This window comes from Scatophagus argus, chromosome 15 (assembly GCF_020382885.2).
Source record: "Scatophagus argus isolate fScaArg1 chromosome 15, fScaArg1.pri, whole genome shotgun sequence".
Classification (NCBI taxonomy): Eukaryota; Metazoa; Chordata; class Actinopteri; family Scatophagidae; genus Scatophagus; species Scatophagus argus.
In genome coordinates, this window is record NC_058507.1 from 8102729 (window position 1) to 8120031 (window position 17303).

Consider the following 17303-nt stretch of genomic DNA (forward strand, 5'->3'; position numbering starts at 1 on the left):
GTTGGTGTATCTTCACGGCCTGTCAATCAGAAGTCCACTGATGTGTAGGGGCGCTCTGCTACAGCTCAGGAGAGGATGAAGGGTCATATGGGGCAGTTGCAGAGGTGGTGGTGGTGGGTAATGGGGTCTGTGTGTACATAAATGTGTGTATGTGCATGTGGTGTGTGTGTTACACAGGAGAGAACCACATGGTGTCCTTGCTCTCCTCACTCACCACATGCAGGATCACTCCCATCAACAGGAGAGTGTTGAAGGGGAGGGGAGGGTTACTGGTTACAGAGAGGAGGGAGTAAAGGGATGGTGAGGGATTTTGGCTATGTTTGCAATTAAAAATGCATCGTGTTTTTTCCTCTCCATTTTGGAAACTAAAATTTTTGGAAACATAGTCCAGACCAGGTATTTTTTGAAAAGTCAAGTTTATCTTCACTGACATGTCTGAATTCTTCAGTGAATCAGCAATATTATGAAACCCACAGTCTGTCACCTGCAGCTCTAATAAGGTACATTTTCAGAGACCTGTTTACTTTTAATGGAAATGCCATAAACTGTGTAAGTAGCTGAAATTTTGTAAAAATAAAGTTGCCATATCACAAAAGAGAAAAGACATTAATAGCTGAACAAATATATCAAATACATCTTGATGTTGCTTCTGCTTCACGTGTAGATAAAGCATGGTTACATGTTACATGCCTCCAATCCACTAGCAATAATCATCATCATCATCATCATCATCATCATCATCATCATGAGCAGGGTACTGAGGTGCATATTCAGTTCATGTAGACAGGAGCACTTGTTGCGTATGTAATTCTAATTCTAATCAAATTGTAATTCTAACAAGGGTCTTGATGCATCAGTCCATGTAACAGTTGGTAACCTTGATTACTAATAGATACTATTTTTGATCTGACATCAGAAAGAGAAAGATAAAACAGCTGTATTATGTGTTTAGATACATTGATGGAAATCAATGAGAGGATGAAAGTGTCCACTTGTGCTCATCAAATGTCAGTCACTGATACTGAGGCCTTATCAAATGAAGATAATAACACGCTTATATTTGTTTGCTTATCCAAATGTGAGTGTGAGGAGCAAGAAGAAATCCAATGTGTGGTGATTTCAGAAAACCACTTGGTCAAAACTTTGTATTATTTGGACATGGTCTGAGAAAAAGAGATCAAGTCAAGCATAACAAGACCAAGAGAAGGAGAAAACAGGAGCAGATTATCTCAAGTTTAAGCCAAACATCTTCAGTCAATGAACTGAGGGAAAGAGGAGGTCTACTGAGTGGGAAGATAAACGACAATATATTAAAGTTATAAATGTTCCATGTAATGAACATGCTCATGGTCTCTATGAGTCATACACAACATAAAATTTTACACTTGGGAATGTGGCAGTGTACTGTAAAATTCCCACAGTATCTCTGAAACAACTTGATAAAGTGTCAGAACCATACAGGTCAGGGTCACCAGCATGTGTATCATTACATGGACGTGGAGATTGAATTTGACTGAAACATTTGATTTAAATGCATGAAATACTTAAGCGTCTGAGAGCACTCGTTTACATTTTAACACTGACACAGACACTGTGGCCCCCAAGCATAAGGGCTCCAAGCCTATATCATGGAGGGTGGGGTTGTACTATTGGGTTCCAGTAGGACTGACATCACCTTGTAGCTGTAACTCATTTTACTACAGCAGACCCTGTTGCATGTAGGGTCTGTAGTGCAACACTAATCAAACATACTTGTTGGCTGAGGCTGTCGCTTGCACATACGCCCATGATCTCAGACATGTACCTATAGCCACACATGTGCACACTTACACAAAATCTCAAACACCACAAAGCATGATCTCACACACGCACATACATGCTTATAGGCAACATCCCGTAAATTTCTAGTCGCCTCCATGCCCCTAAGTACCACTGGGGTCCCGGTTGCGTGAGCAGTCCTTTTTAGCTGTATTATTTCTCAACATTCCCAGACAATGTCTATGGAGGGATCTCAAGAATCTCGCCATGATGTAATCAGATGTGACACGCTAGCTGCACGTGCGAGTAGTGTTGTTATCCTTGTCTGATACTAAAGCTAATTATCAGGGAGATCAAATGAGGATCTAGGTAGAACGTTTGAGCTCCTATTAGGAGTTTGTAGTACCTGTTTTGTATAGCTGTATTATTTAAATTGTGCATGTTTTGAATTTGAACTCAGTGCACAGTTCGGTTTATATGTGTATCTGTATATTTCTGTCCACATATGTGTGTGTTTATGTGTGCATGCGCACATTGCATTCTCTCTCCCTTAGGCCAGCCGTGAGTGCCGGGTAGGAGCACACGCGGCTAACACACTGCAGGTTGCAGTGTGAGACAGACCAGGTCGGCTGGTGACAATGTGCAGCCCCTCTCCTGCCTCATTTATCTGCTATGGCAGCGGACAGAATGCAATTTCCTGCGAGGGGGAGGCCAGGGGGATGGAGCGGTGAGGGGGCCGGGGGATGCTAAGAACATCAAAGGCCTCTGAAAGCTATCAGGAACTTGAGTAGTGCCAGCGCTGCGTGCCAACTCGCCAGCGCTAGCTTACCCTGTGGTGCACCCGGACGTCAGCTATGGCTACACACACTATTCACAGTGTTTGTTAATACGCGAGTGTGTGTGTGCGAGTGAGTAGGATAAAAATACCCCTCCATTTAGAGGCTCAGACACCTTGAGCTCGAGCACTCAGAGCAGCCATTAGCCGTGTTGCAGTATGAGGAGAAGGTCACAGTTTATCACCCCTGCCACCCTACCTCTCCAACACAAACACCCGCTTGATCTCCTCTCCGTCCCTTCCTCCACCACGTGCTCCAGTTGCTATCTGGGAGGTGAGAGGACAGGGCAGAGCAGGGAGGTTCGAATTGGACCATTTGGTGGTGTGCATGCTCTGTAGTGGAACGTCTAAATGAGAAGCAGCTTGGTTCAGTATGCTGCGGCTGTGTGTTTTTGTGTATTACTGTAGATGTGTTTAGCTTCTGTGCCCATGCTTCCTCTCATCTCACTGTGTCTCTGTTTTAATCTGTTCTTACTTTTAGGCTGTTCTATTGGCTATTTATATGAGCATGTATTCACTTAAATACATCTCAATGCAATGCTTTTGCATGTATATTTGAATGTGTTCCAGTTTTATCATCTGTGTGGGAAAAGGGATGACGGGGTATATCAGAGGAAGTAATGAGACGGCCCCTGCTGGATTTCATCTCTTCCTTACTTGCGTAGCTTCTTTTTTATGTGGAGTTAAACGGGCTGACTTCACAGAGTGGAGGAACTGGTCCATCCATATTGTCACAAAGGCTGGGCTCATATGACAGCACCTGTATCTTCATCTTCATCAAAAATGTTAACTTTGTGTTTAAAGAATGAAAATTCTGTGCGAGAGTGTCTTACCAGTTTCTGCATAGTCATCCTGGACTTCAACAAAGCATGAAGAGGAACATCCTTTCACTCATGTAAAACAAACCGCAAATGTATCAATGATTCTTTTTCCATTCTGTGTATATACAGGATACATGTTGATCTTACAGTATGATAGCAGCTGGCAGCTGGTTAAACAGTCAACAGCACTGACCTCTGTACATTCAAAATGTTTGCATCCATACGACCGTGGCTGGGCCTCAGACAAACACAACATTCTCTGCAAACACCAGCCAGCTGCATAGAGTAGAGTCCTGTATAGACCCTATCTAGAGCCTGTCTCTAACAGGATGGCTGGTATTGCCTATGGAATGCTTTTGTCTTGGTCTGGGCACTACTCTGTGTGTGTGTGTGTGTGAGGTCATATAAGTGACCTCCACTCGTTGCCTTCCGCTTTCACTCAGTCTGCTACATTTGTGCATTTCAGCGCGAGACCACCTTACTTTGTCTTTCATTACCAGCTCTTGGATGCTCCAGCTCCAGGATGGTTAACCTGGTTACTTGAAAGGCTGGGGCAGGAGGTCTAGTCAGGTCTAGAGGGGATGGACACCGGGGGTGGGATATCTTATCACAGCCATCAGAAATGCCTTGTCGCCGGCCATTCATTGTGCTTGGGGAAAATAAACCAAACTGCCCCCCTCCCTCCCTCCCCAAATGACTGAGTTAGACAGATAACAACAGACCAAGGGGGTCCCCTCTCCCCTTTCCCCACCCGTCTATCACTCTTGGTTCCCTGTCTGTGTCCCACTCCCTGGCTGGTTTTATTGGAGAGGAAACAGAAAACAGAAAGCCTCAGTGTGGGAAGCCACTTGTTATCTGAGAGTCTTGGGAATCGAGGCCTCGGCAGAGGCTTCACTCAGCGCACTAATGAAAGCAGGACGATTTGGCCGCTTTCGTTCCCAACATACTTAGACCCCACATCCTCATCTCAGTGCAGGTACTCCTTCTGCTTCCATTTGTCTACCATTCCCAGCTTCCCTCTTCTTCAACTACTCTACACCTTGACCTCTAGTTCCCTTTTGGAGAGAGTGACCCAGCAAATTGCTTTTGTTTGGCAAATCTTTTGGAAACGCTCACCTGTTGCTCTAACGCCGCTGCAGCTTCTCTGTAAGACAGTAAACCTCCAATAATTTGAATTTCATCAGAGGTGAGAGGAACAGGGCCCCCACCAGCAGTTTGCTAATGGCTTCCTCAGTTACAACTCATGTGTTAGTATGGAAACAGTGCACTTTTGGAGTATTTGCTGAAAATTAAATTTAACTGTCTCCAAACAGATCCTAGGATGTATTGTACACAGCCTACTTGTTAGGCCTGCCTGCATAGAAAGCATGATGGACAGGTTTTTGAAAGTCACACATGGCCCCTTGAACCATAGAAAATCCTCTCTATTCAACAGTTCATTAAGGCTAGAAGATTTAAGTTTCCCCAACTAAACAATGCAGTAGAGATCCACTAAGTTCACCTTTGTTTGCCACATAGCTGAGGTTTACCATCCCCAGGTGAGCGACTGAGAGCTACTCTCTGTTCTGATTCCTTCCATGCTGTGGTTCTCCCAGTGGAGTCGAGGCAGGGAGGCAGCAAGGCCATGTGAGTGCTGTGTAGTAAGGTAAGACTTGGCCGCCGGGCATCCGGGGAGAGGGCTCAGCTCCCATTGTGGTGGATCTCTGACAGGTTAGGGCGAAGCACAGGCTAACCCCTCCCATCCACTTTCACCTGCAATATTGTCCCAGGTGGAGGGGTGGAGGAGTAGACAGGGGGATGGGTGGAGGGGTTGCAGAGGAGGCACTGAGATGTCCCCATAGGGCATGGCTTCTGTGTAGCACGATATCCCAGTGGGCTTTGCCTGCCTCCAGAGAGAGGTTAAATGAAGCCAGGGCTGTCTGACGGACAAAGGCCGCAGGTCAGCACCCAGCCCTTTGATCCATTCCTGCCCTCTTCAGACCACAGAGCCAGACCTTTTTGTTTCACCTTGCTCTTCTCCCTAGGGCTAGCCCCCTTTTTTCCTCTCAATCTGCCCCCGACAATGGAGTCACTTACAAAGCTCTGAGCATTGTATGGTCTGCCAGTCACCAGAGGGGAGAGGTTTCAAAGGGAAGGTAGTGGGGCTCAGTGTCTCCCAGGTCCCCAGTGAGGAGATAGATACTGGCTCTTTCAGTCCCCAGCACTGGGCCACAACCCCACAGCTGCACCCAGCACTTTAGAGGCCTTATCCAACAAAGACCCAGAGACTGAAGTTCACTTATGGGTGCAAACAGTGGAAAAAGGAGCAGGGAAATTCACTGACACATGCTCAACTCCACCTCAGCACCTCACTGTGAGAAGATCTGTAATTTTTCACTTTTTAAAAGCTTCAGTTGGACATGCACAATAATGACAAGCAGACCTAGTACAAATACACAAAAGTATTTAAAAGGTTGTAACTTTGCAATTTCAGTGCCAAAAAACAGCTCGCTGAAATATGACTTTCAGTTTTGTGGGTTTTTTTTTTTTTCATTTCTGTCTAATGGTCAAAGGGGGAGGAAAGGATTTATTTTGGAGCAGCACATGCTCTTCAGCAGATGCAGAAAGACGAAGCAGAGCTAACATGTTTTGTCTCCAGCCTGCTCTCTGGCCAAAACACTGAGGTGGAGCCCTGCTCGTCAACCACAGTCATATAAAAATCCAGAAGTAGCTGACACTTGTCCCCTCCTCTGCTTGTCCCACTGTGCCTAAAGACTTTGAAGTATCAGGACATTACTGCCACACTGAAATGGCCAACCGAAAAAGTTATTTCTACCTGAATGGGAGTTTTCATAGGATCATTATTACTTGTGAAAATGAATTCTATTGCACAACATATTTAGATTTTATATTTAAACTTTATTTGAGCAGGTTTGTAGCAGGTTGACCTTTTGAATCAATGCTGAGTTAAGAGGAAAAAGAAATACTTTTACACAAGTACATTTATTGTACTTAGTTTTATGCATTCCTAAGAAAGTATGTGATTTATGAAAAATGGAATGAAGTTTGGATCTGGACAAAATGACCCTTTAGTGAGTTTAATGGCATTAAAATTTTTACTGAAGCTTGACAACATAGTTCACCTTGAAGCACACCCGCAAACATTATTTAGGACCCTGGCGTTATTTTGATTTTGATTTGAGATGTGTGTTTGTGTGTGGCGGGGGCCCTGAGTGAGGGCCACAGGGGCAGGAATGTAAAGGCTCCCCTGGGGGCCTCTGTGGTGCTAATGGATTAACAGGCCAGCTTGGCATGCTAATGGAGATTGTCTGTGATGTAATGAGCTTCTAATTAGGTCACCTCTGAGCTTGACCCTCTTGTAATGAGGAGGGCAGAAGGGAGAGGAGGGGCCGGGGCTGGTGATAGCACCCTGACCTGCAGGTGTGAACCGGCCCGGGCTGTAAACAGGGTTGGACATTCCTGGCATTCTCAGCTCAGCATCCCCTCCCGAAACTCCCCTCCTCCTGCCTGCCAATAACCCTTCTCTAGCGCTATGGGTGGATACACACACAGAGAAACAATTGGAGCCACATTTCATGCTCCAAGGTGCTTCCCGGCTCGGCTGAAAGAAAAAAATATTCCCCTGAGTCCAGCTATTCTTTGATTGTCGGACACTATTTTTCTTTATGATATCCCTTTCACAGGGGTGTCAGAGCATTATGCTGTGACCTGGATTCAAATGCTAAAGGGATCTGCAGGAGGGGAACTATCTAATTAAGTGTGTAAGATTCTAATCATCCTGCCTCAATGTGGCATCATATCCCTTCCTGACTGCCCTGTGCTTGCAGGACTGACTTTCCTAAACCTCTTCTTCCCCAAACTGTCTCACTTTCTTTTTCTCTGCCTTGGCACAAAGTGGCGCACTGATACCGCCCCAAAGCCCTTTTCTGACAGAACAAAATGCCTCTTTATTTTCCTCGGGGAGAAAAACACCCAGTGTGCCACAGAGAAAGTGAAGAGGTAGAGAGAGACCCAATCCATCTGCAGTTATGAGAAGTGCCCTGTGAAAGGATTCCAGGACTACTGCCAACACTTTTATTGCACTATTTATGGGCATTGCATTATTCTAAGTATTGCTGCTTAGTCTAACAAAGATTTTACAATGTGCTCTCAAGGATGGTGTTGGATAAAGTGTAAATGAGGAAGGTTTTATGTCATTTTTCTCTCCTTTTCTATTTGTTGAATGAAGTTGAACTAGTCTCAAAACATCTCACTGAACAGCATTTGGTTCTGATTAAGATTATAGCAGTGTGTGGTTTGTGAATATGTGTGTTTGTGCAAGTAAACTGTACACACTCACCACAGGTGGGTAAGCACGCACAAGCACACGCATGCATGCATATGTATGTTAAAGGAGTTGGTGTTGAGATGTAGCATTTGTTGTTCTCAAAGGAACAGATAGGATCAGTCATGGAGGGCGGTGACCAGGATGCATGGAGCTTGGAGGGGGGAGTGGTATGACGAATGACCTACAGGAGGTCATCGCTCTGTTTGTACTGTAGGACTTATCAGATGCTGACAACCCATCCAGTCACTTTGTTCGAGTTCAGCTTTTGCCTCTGAGGCAAAAAAGTGTGAGTTGTTGTGCAGGCTGTTGGGAGAATAATTAATTAAAGATGTGAAAATTGCAGAACCTGTTGCATGACTTAAGTACATTGTTACCTAAGAGACATGTTAGCCTCTCCTTAACTGTAAATATATTAACTTAAATATACTGAGGCAAAACAGGAGCATAGTCAGCAGGTCTTTACACTCATACATTTGTGACAGTCCACATGTTTGCTTCTTCGAAATAAGGAACTCTTCATACAGGATGAGTGAACACCACATAGAAAGGACCATTAATGAAAAATAAGAGCGGTCGCATTGTGAGGTAGACAGATTTTAGAATGAAGAAGTTGACAGTTGGTTTTTCTAACTGTGCTCTGCTTGCACTCGTCTCCTTGGGTGACCAATGAAGGTGATTGTTGTGACTTTTCTGACTAGACCCTCTGAGGGCAGGGAGGTGCAGAGACAGGAACCCCAAAGTAGTAAGTGGACACTCTTGTTATCAGTCCCCCGGTCCCTCTCTTCTTTTAGTAGCCTAGACTCATTAAGCCGTCTATAAATGGTCCGGTCTTAATGAGGAGGCTTTTATAGGGCTCTCCCTGGGCCTCCAGGGGATAATCAGACTCCAGTAGGAAGTCGTCTGTCTTGATAGCCTGCCCCTTTTCTCAGCGGTGGTCCGTCCAGGCCTTGCCCCAGTCCAGCATACAGTCACACCACCCATCTACCTTCATCTCCATATCTGTCTCTCCTTTTCAACCTCTCTTGCAGTCTCTCTGTCTTTGCCATTGCCTCTGCATGTAGTTATTTCATGATGCGATAAAAGTCAGCTGGTGCCCTGTGCTCAGGCCACTTGCGGGTCTTTTAATTGCCTCCTTCCTCCCCTCCGGCCTAGCCGGCTGCGGCTCTTTTACGAGGCGCAGGCCCCGGACCCACCGGCTGCTGCCTACCCTTTCAAGGGTCGTCTTTTTCTCCTAAGGGATGTATATCTGTCTCCTGAGGCAATGAGACTCCAATTGTCTCAGTTTTCAGATGATACCAGTAGAGCTGTACCAACATGTGAATCGTATTTGGGGGTGCGGGTCAAGGACAGACAGAGGGAGTGATAATTGCTGAGTTGGTTAGAAGTGATGAAGGGGGATTAGTCGTAAAATAAATTAGGACAAAGTTTGACACTCTTCACCCCAAAGTAATTTGATATTCAGAGGGGATCATAGTTTAAAAACTTAGTGTAAACCTTCATGGATTACAGACTTCACAGCAAACTAATCACAAGCTTGAAATGTCCTTTTTGTTATTGTCAATAAAGCTTGCTTGTACAGCTTTACTTGTGGCTCTGATACTCACAAGACAGCAGTGTTTACTTAGTCGTTTAAGTAGATAATGAAGATTCATTTTATGTGTTGCTTTTGGTAATTAAAAGCGTATTCATCAATGCCATGTCAGGCGGTGCTTGAATGAGGGTGAAAGCCTATCCCTGAACAGATGTTTACCACAAAGGTCAGAGTGCATGCTGTGTTTACATCAGCGGGTTTAGGACAGACATGTTTAGAATTGGAAATTCTGCTGTAGGCAACGACTTTAATCAAATTACCTTTTCCTTTCCTCATCCTCTCCCCTTCACTCTATCGTTGCTCTCAAGAACTCTCTTTTGGTCTTACAAGATTCAAAACAACTGCTGCCTAGCGTCATTGAGTGTATGTCACTTCCTGCCTTAGGGTGAGTGTGGCCTCTCCACTTCCTCCCTTATTCATTCCAGAGGAAGGCTCAGAAATGCTGCTCAATCTGAGCGAGCAGAGGGCCTTGTTTCAGCCTTGGGGCTCTCTAAAAGCCATGCACGGTTTGTGATTTGGAATAAGATATGTAAATCTGGAATGGCCTTTAGTATGTTTCTAAGAGGGAAGTTACTCAGCAGCTGCTTTTTGTAACTGTGTCTAAAGTCATTCCTTTTAATTCTTGGCAAGAGATACAAAGAGGGGCTGAGAGGAGAGAAGGGAGAGGCACGGCTTATGGGAAATGGAATGATAGCTCAGACCAAAACAAATTGTTTCTGGTTTCACTTGGGCCCGACCCTATTATCAGGCTGAGTGTCAGATCAGACAACTGCTGGAGGAGAGACAGTCCAGATGGAAGAGAGAAAAAAAGACCCCTTGGAGACAGTTTGTACTTGAGTAAGTGGTAATGCTGTTTTAAAGTTTAAATGCAGATCTACGTGTGTGTGTGTGCGTGTGTGCGTGTGTGTGTGTACATATACTGTGGAGGGCCAGTAGGTTGAAGGTCATTCCTAAGGCCACGGTCCTTGCTGGGGGGGAGGCCCCCGTAACCTCTGAGCTGCGGACATGAGGGAAAAGTGAAATCCACTCTCAGATCCTAATGATGTTTTCTTTTGGAGTGAAAAATCTAAACATGTCCATTGCTCAGTAATGTGACCCAATGTGGGGTCTCAGTCTGCTCACTACAGGAAAGGCTTGTGTTTCAGTTACTGCAGTTTGAAACAACACGTTTACTGGGCTAAACTAAAAAAAAAAAGAAAAAAAAAAGAGGCATCATGCATGTGTGTATAGGCCGAGAGGTGCGGAAGACTTCAGCCTCTTCAGAATGCAGACTACTTAAAAATAGTCACCAGATAAGAGATGGTGACTAGATGGAGATAGATGGATACAAGAGATAAGAGGTCAGATAAGATGGGTATAAGAGATAAGAAAATTTATCCAAGTTCACCCCCGGTGGGGGTAAAAAGAGTAGCTGTTTTTACAGAGATGAGTGGGGCATACAAGCAATAAGTCATGTCAGATACCAGCCAATCATGATAATTTATCATGTTTTAATTGGGGGTTGAGCGGGCATGGGATCCCTCTCTAAAAAACCCCTGTGGTTGTAAGTGATACTTAAGTGAGAAAAGGAACCACTTGAGAGCTTCTTTTTTTTCTGTCTCACTCTGTGTTCCTCCCCTCTCCTGTTCTACTCCTGTAATTGCATCATCACACCATGTCTTCACTTCCTTCTTCTCGGTTCTCTGGTGACACCTTTGCCTGACTCAGAGTGATACCTACGTGGTGTTATTATGGCTACCAAGCAGAGCATTTGGGTGAGGCCCACTCTTTGTTGTTGACAGGATAGCGGTGATTAACGTGCCTTCTCCTGACCCCAGCTGCAGCCTGCTCCCTCAGCCCTCCCTTCTCGGTCCCTGCTGCTCCTGATGCCTGAACCCAAGGCCCTGGAGACAGCCTCTCTCAGCCTCCACTGTGTGTGTTTGTGCGCACATGTGCACTGCTTTGTATGTTTGGGAGGCAGTAATGATGTGTGAGAACGATGGGGGGTTTGTTTAGGTTGCTTAATTATCAACTAATCGCTTCCTATAACTTTATAGTGTTTCCACTGTTTTATGGAGAATAGCTGCAGCCGTTCCTTTTTTTCTTTCATATGGAATTTGCCTAAATGGTGTGATGTCACCCCTTCCCCACCCCCGTCCAACCTGCCTCGGGGCACCATAGACCAGGAAAATTAGAGGGGAACTTTCACATAAAAGGCGAAGGCTTGGCTGGTTTAAAAACTGAGTCAGGTGATGCAAATGAAAACAGGTATTCACCGGCCAGGTTCATTTCTGCTGCTCAGTAGTGACAAATTCATTTTTAATTTCAGAGAAAAATGCGTCCTGGAAGTCATTTCATTTTCCAGCCAGGCGCTGTAATCAATTTCTCTTCAGCATGGCTTGGTGGAATGGTAGTTGACCACAAAGCCTGCAAGTTAGTTAACCGCATTAAAGTTCTTCTGTTGAGAGATGTTGGATTAAAGAACAGGCCTTATGGGAGCTCCTCGTGCTGGCCCTGAAACCACCCACTGTTTCTTGTGTGGTTCAACTGTATGTGGGTGGAGATGTGCATGCAAGGTGTGTGTGCCTGCGTGTATTTGTGTGTGTATGGACGCAAACGTGTCTTGACATTCAACATCTGCGTATTCAAGCTTGCGCAAAACTGCTCAGAACAAAACTCTGAATGCCGAGCAGGCTGTGAGCCTACTTGCTTTTCCTCACCGTTTGCCCAAACACAACCTGAGCTTTATTTCATTGCGGAAAACAAATATTAAGTGCACAGCTTTCTGCTTTACCTCTGCTACTGTGTATCTGCCTGGCTCTCCCTTGCTTCTGTTCCTTCACGTCTCAGATATAATTATAGCTGTCCAAGGGATGATTATATGTTTACTCTGGAAGCTGGCCGACTGCCTGTCCCCAGTCCCTGAGGAGCTGCCTCTCAAAGGGGTTCCTCTTGAAAAGCACCGCAAAAGTGGCTTCAGCAGTGCTTAAACACATAAGGGAGCAGATAGAACAATTCAGGACAGAGAGGAAGGCACAGCAAGAGAAGGAGGGAGAGAAAGTGGTGGAGCCTTTATGCTTTAATATCTATTTAAACTGTTCTATCCAACTTGTGTCTCTGCTTCTTGTTTTGAATGGGCTGGCTCATAGAATCTGGCCAACAAACAGCATAAGCTGGGCGGAATGGAGGTTTTGAGAGTCATGAGACCAATGCCTTTTGAAGACGACAATAAAATGTATATTTATACAGACATCAATCTGCCTAACATGCTTCAAAGGTACATGTTAATGTTAGTGTGAGGTTAAGCGAGAGAACAATGAACAAAGCTTTAACAATACCGCTCATTCCTCCTTGCACAAATAGCCTGTATCATCTTTGCATTGTTTAATGTGTAGCGGTTTTTTTTTTGGTCATCGAGAAGCCATGAGCAACAAGTACACAAACTATCAATCATCGTGGCCTTACATGTGTAACCTGACATTAAAAAAAAAAATCATGTTGATGATTTTTATGGGTTGAATCATAGCTGCATGTAACTTTAGTGTTGGCATGTCCAAATGAAGTGTTTTTAATGACTTGAGACAGAATTTGCAGACCACTTGTTCGTGTTGCCTAGCAATACCTATTAATCTCTCCATGGCTGCTATGCATAAAGGTCCTTTAGGCCAGGCAAAGGTCATCACTCCACACCTAATTAACGCTCCCCACACTCTACACAGACACATGAAGTGACACATCATTTACACCGAAGGCATTTTCTTTAAATAAAATCATATAGCAATTTGTTTGAAGGTACAGTAGAATGCAGGTTTGCAGCAAAGCTGGACCAAAACATGTGCTTATGTCATGCTTTGACTTGTTTACAGTTTGGTATTTCTGAAGGCAGGCAGGGGCTGACCTGTAACTGTTAGTTGACTGGTAATCCTTGGGAATTTGCTACAGCTAATCACCTCAGCTCTCATAACATGCTCAGAACTGTGGGCCAGTTTGACAGGAATGAGAGCAAAAATTGCGCACAAAGAAGCAAAAGCAGGAAATTCACTGTCTGCTATCAAATCTTCTCCAACAGTGTATAAACAAATGAATAGTTTGTTGCTGGGCACTGGGAGGACGGAAGGACAAGCCAATAGCTGACTTTGCAACATTATTTTTGTTGAGCTGTGATCATCAACATAATGTTTGCCCGAGGGGTCCACTGAGTGCATGTTGGCTCCAGTAAGGTTAAAACTTGGATGTGCACAGCTTGTATATTTGTGGATATTTGGTTGTAAACTGCTCTTGGTTTCCAGTTACCTAATTTCCTGAATGAGAACAAATAAATAAATACACACTTGCATAAAGAGACTTTAGATGACCGAGCGCACTCTGGTTTTACCGCCATAATTCTACCTCCCCTGCTCATTTTTTTCTTTTTTTTTTTTAGTATTCAGTTAGCAGATGAGCATACACACAGACAATTATACACACAGATACTCCTTTTAGCCACAGACATACTGAAGCCCACGCATCCAGGCTCGCCTCTGTGCTGTCCTTGTAATGGGTGGTATCAGTGCTCCCTGAGCCCGGGAAGAACGATAAAAGCCAGGATAGCTGGGTTTTATCTGCTCTGCTGAAAGTCAGCCATTGACACCATGCACTTTAGAGGAAGTATCACTCAGTAGTAGGACCCATCCATCCTCTCATCTCCTCGGTGACAGTTAGCTCCCCTTTCTAGAACGAGCCTGGAAGTATATTTATTCACCAAGTACATATAAACAGAATTGTATTGACAGCTACTGCTAATAAATGTTTAACTATCACTACAAAATTTAATATTCATTGTCAAATTGGTTTATGGATTCTTGGATCTCATCAGTAACTGTGATTTCCTGTTTCTGTCCAACAGATGTTGAACGAAAATTCTAGTTTCATACGGCCTCAGTCATATTTCAGATTTGTCTTCCATTTACAGTATATTGGCAAAAAAGATTATTGTACTTGAGAAGTTAAAAGCTGAGATCTGGAGACATTGCTCAAAGCAAGTCGCAGGTTTGGGATAAGGAATGTGAGTATTGGACAGTCATGGACGTTACAGCCAAACCACTGGGTTGGTCAAACTAATTTGGAAGGCAAATGATAAAATGAATGTTTGTTGTAAACATCAGACAAACTTTCAGATTCAAATTTCACTTTCTGCAGTTACTGCAGTTATGCATGCATTGTATGCAGTTTTTTGTGTGACAGTGGATTGCTACCAATATTATAGGTGTACTTACTTTTGGTTTTACATTATCTGGCTAAACTCTTAATATCAGCTGCCCTTCAGACCTCATTGTAGCAATGTTCCCATATGTCAATTATTTTGTAGAGCACAGTGTTTTGATATCCAAATGGGAAAGGTAGACAAAGCTACAAAAATAAGACCCAAGGTGTAATAAATTTGCTCCATACGGTTACTTTTAACAGAACAATGACTGGAGGTGCAGTAAGTTTGACAGGAAGTGTGTGAAATCATAATGCCTGGTCTTATCTACTGTATGGTGTTCACATTTGCTCACTTAAAACTAACAATGACTCAGTGTCTCCCATTAAGGCTCTTTATCCATCAAAATGGATAAAGAGTCTTATGTTTTTTGTTAGCATTGTAGTGACTTTAATTCTTTCGCAATCACCCACTTCACCAATGGCAACCTCAACAAAACAGTCAATCACGGGCAGTGCCTGTTTTTACCAACAGACAAAAGGAACAAAACCGAGGCCGGTGGGTTTGTCCACCATAATTTGATTGCTGACAAGTGAGGGGAAAAAGGTCTGTCAGCTTAGCGACGATACCCAACAAAGGGCAATCTCATTGTAAACGTTGTAGCACTCAATTGCTGGATGATGGGGCGCTGGACAATGGAACAGCAGGCAGTGTTGGGCATGGCGAGGGCCCTCCCTGCAGCTCTCTACTGCAGTAATGACAGCCTAAGTGCCAACAGCAGGTGTCTTCCATTCAGGGCTAGGCAGGTTAATAAAGTTTCCCCCTGAAAGTCAATAAACAAGAGCTTGTTCACACACTGGCTAATTGTACTCGTTTTTGTCTGTGCTGTCTCTCTCTCTCTCTCTCTCTCTCTCTCTCTCTCACACACACACACACACACATTTCTGTTAGTCTATGTGTGTCCTTGTCCTCTCTCTGCACATTTGCAGTTTGTGTCAAGAGTATAGAAGACAACAATTCATTCAATTCAATTCATTTGCCCAGACAGGAGCACTATGTAATATTAACCCTTGTATAATATTTCTTCTTTTTTTTTGCAAAGATAAATTCCCACAAGGCCAAGACTGTTGCAGGTTAAACAGTCACCAGGGTGACGACCTTAGTGACTGGCTTCCAGTTACTGCAGTTTCAAATTCAGTATCATCTTTGCATCAGATTTGGTTCATTACAGGGCATATGAGTGTGGGGATTTACCTATGACTTTGTGTGTGTGTATATGTGTGTGTCTGTGTGTGGGAGAGAGAGGGCAAGGCAGGTAGTGATGATCAGTAGTGTGTTCACAGTTCCTGGTATTAGGTTTAGTCAATCCAATCTCCACAAAGCAAGGCCTTTCACTGCACCACAGCTAAGTATTCCGTAGCTCACCATTTCCTCCATTCAGTGACAGTGCAGTAGTGTCCTCTTTATGTCACTCGGTGGAAAGAAATGGTTGTTGGATGGGTGGATTTTGTACAGGAGGCGGGAGTTTGTGTCATGACACAGACAAAAAAAAATAGCGCATAATCATAACCCCAATCCTACCCAAGCTTGTTGGCTACCTTAATCATAGTTTATCTGTTATGGCCAGAGTCTTAACCATACCCCATAGTTGCTATGTGCAGATATCTTAGAGAGTATTTTTCATTGGATGTAATCTGGGGTTTTGCAGCACTCTCGCACATTAGCCTTCTTTATATAGGAGAGATCTGGAAAAAAATTGGCAATGCATAAAACTGCATTGCCAATTTGATAAGGAATGAATCATTCTTTAATTTTTGCTGTAATAGATACTCATTCATCTTAGAGATGAAAGATGGTAAACCTCTGCAGCTCTCCTTCCCTATAGCCAGACAAGAACGGTGATATTGGAGTGTTACATTCCCTGGCAAATTTTGTTTGAGGGCCACTGACAAGGTTTTTTCGGACAAGATTATGATAATGACTGATATAAAGGGGCACGACTCCTGTATAAAAGTTTGATGCACTTCATGTCCATCCATTAGTGTACTTTAATCATTTCCTGCATTGACAGTGAATAGACATGAGGTCATGAGGTGTAGAATCGCCTAATATGGATGAACTTCCTGCAGATACTGAACTGTTTTTCCATCGGTTTCCTGTTGTTGAGAAATAATAGCATCTGTGCAAGTTCAATTGGCGTATGGGATCAGAAATTGTAAACAACTGGAAATTTCAAAATAGGACTTTCTGAAAACCCCCAGACACTTCCTCTGACGTGGAACCTGTCAAATCGAGTTGTAATCCCCTTTGTGGACACCGACCGTCCTCTGTGTTATGGATATCTGTCACGTACATTCTGCTGCCATTCTTTCTCTGCATTACCCTAACTTACTCAAGTCTCTGAGGCTTGGGTTCCATCTTTAACAAGAGCCAAGTAAACAACTCCTTATGTTAAGGGAAAAAAATGAGTGGAGCAGCCAGGAAAGTCAATGGAAAAGCTTCTTCACAGAGAAAAAGAAAGAGAGAAAGGAGCAATGGAAGGGGAAAAAAAGAAGAAGAAACTCCCACACCACTACCATGCAGCAAATTGGTTCAGTGCTGTGAACCTGTGTTCTGTGTTTGGGCAGGCAATAAGCAAAATGGGGGAACATGAAATGATATCTCAGCACATTTATCTTGATAAGAGCAGAGGATGTTGAGGCGTAATAGGAACAACATGGCTGGTAATGAGAGGAGCAAGGCATGATGGAGGAGTAGACATGGATTACCAGCATTCCTCTTGATGGGGTTTTATGGAGGAAAAAAAAAGA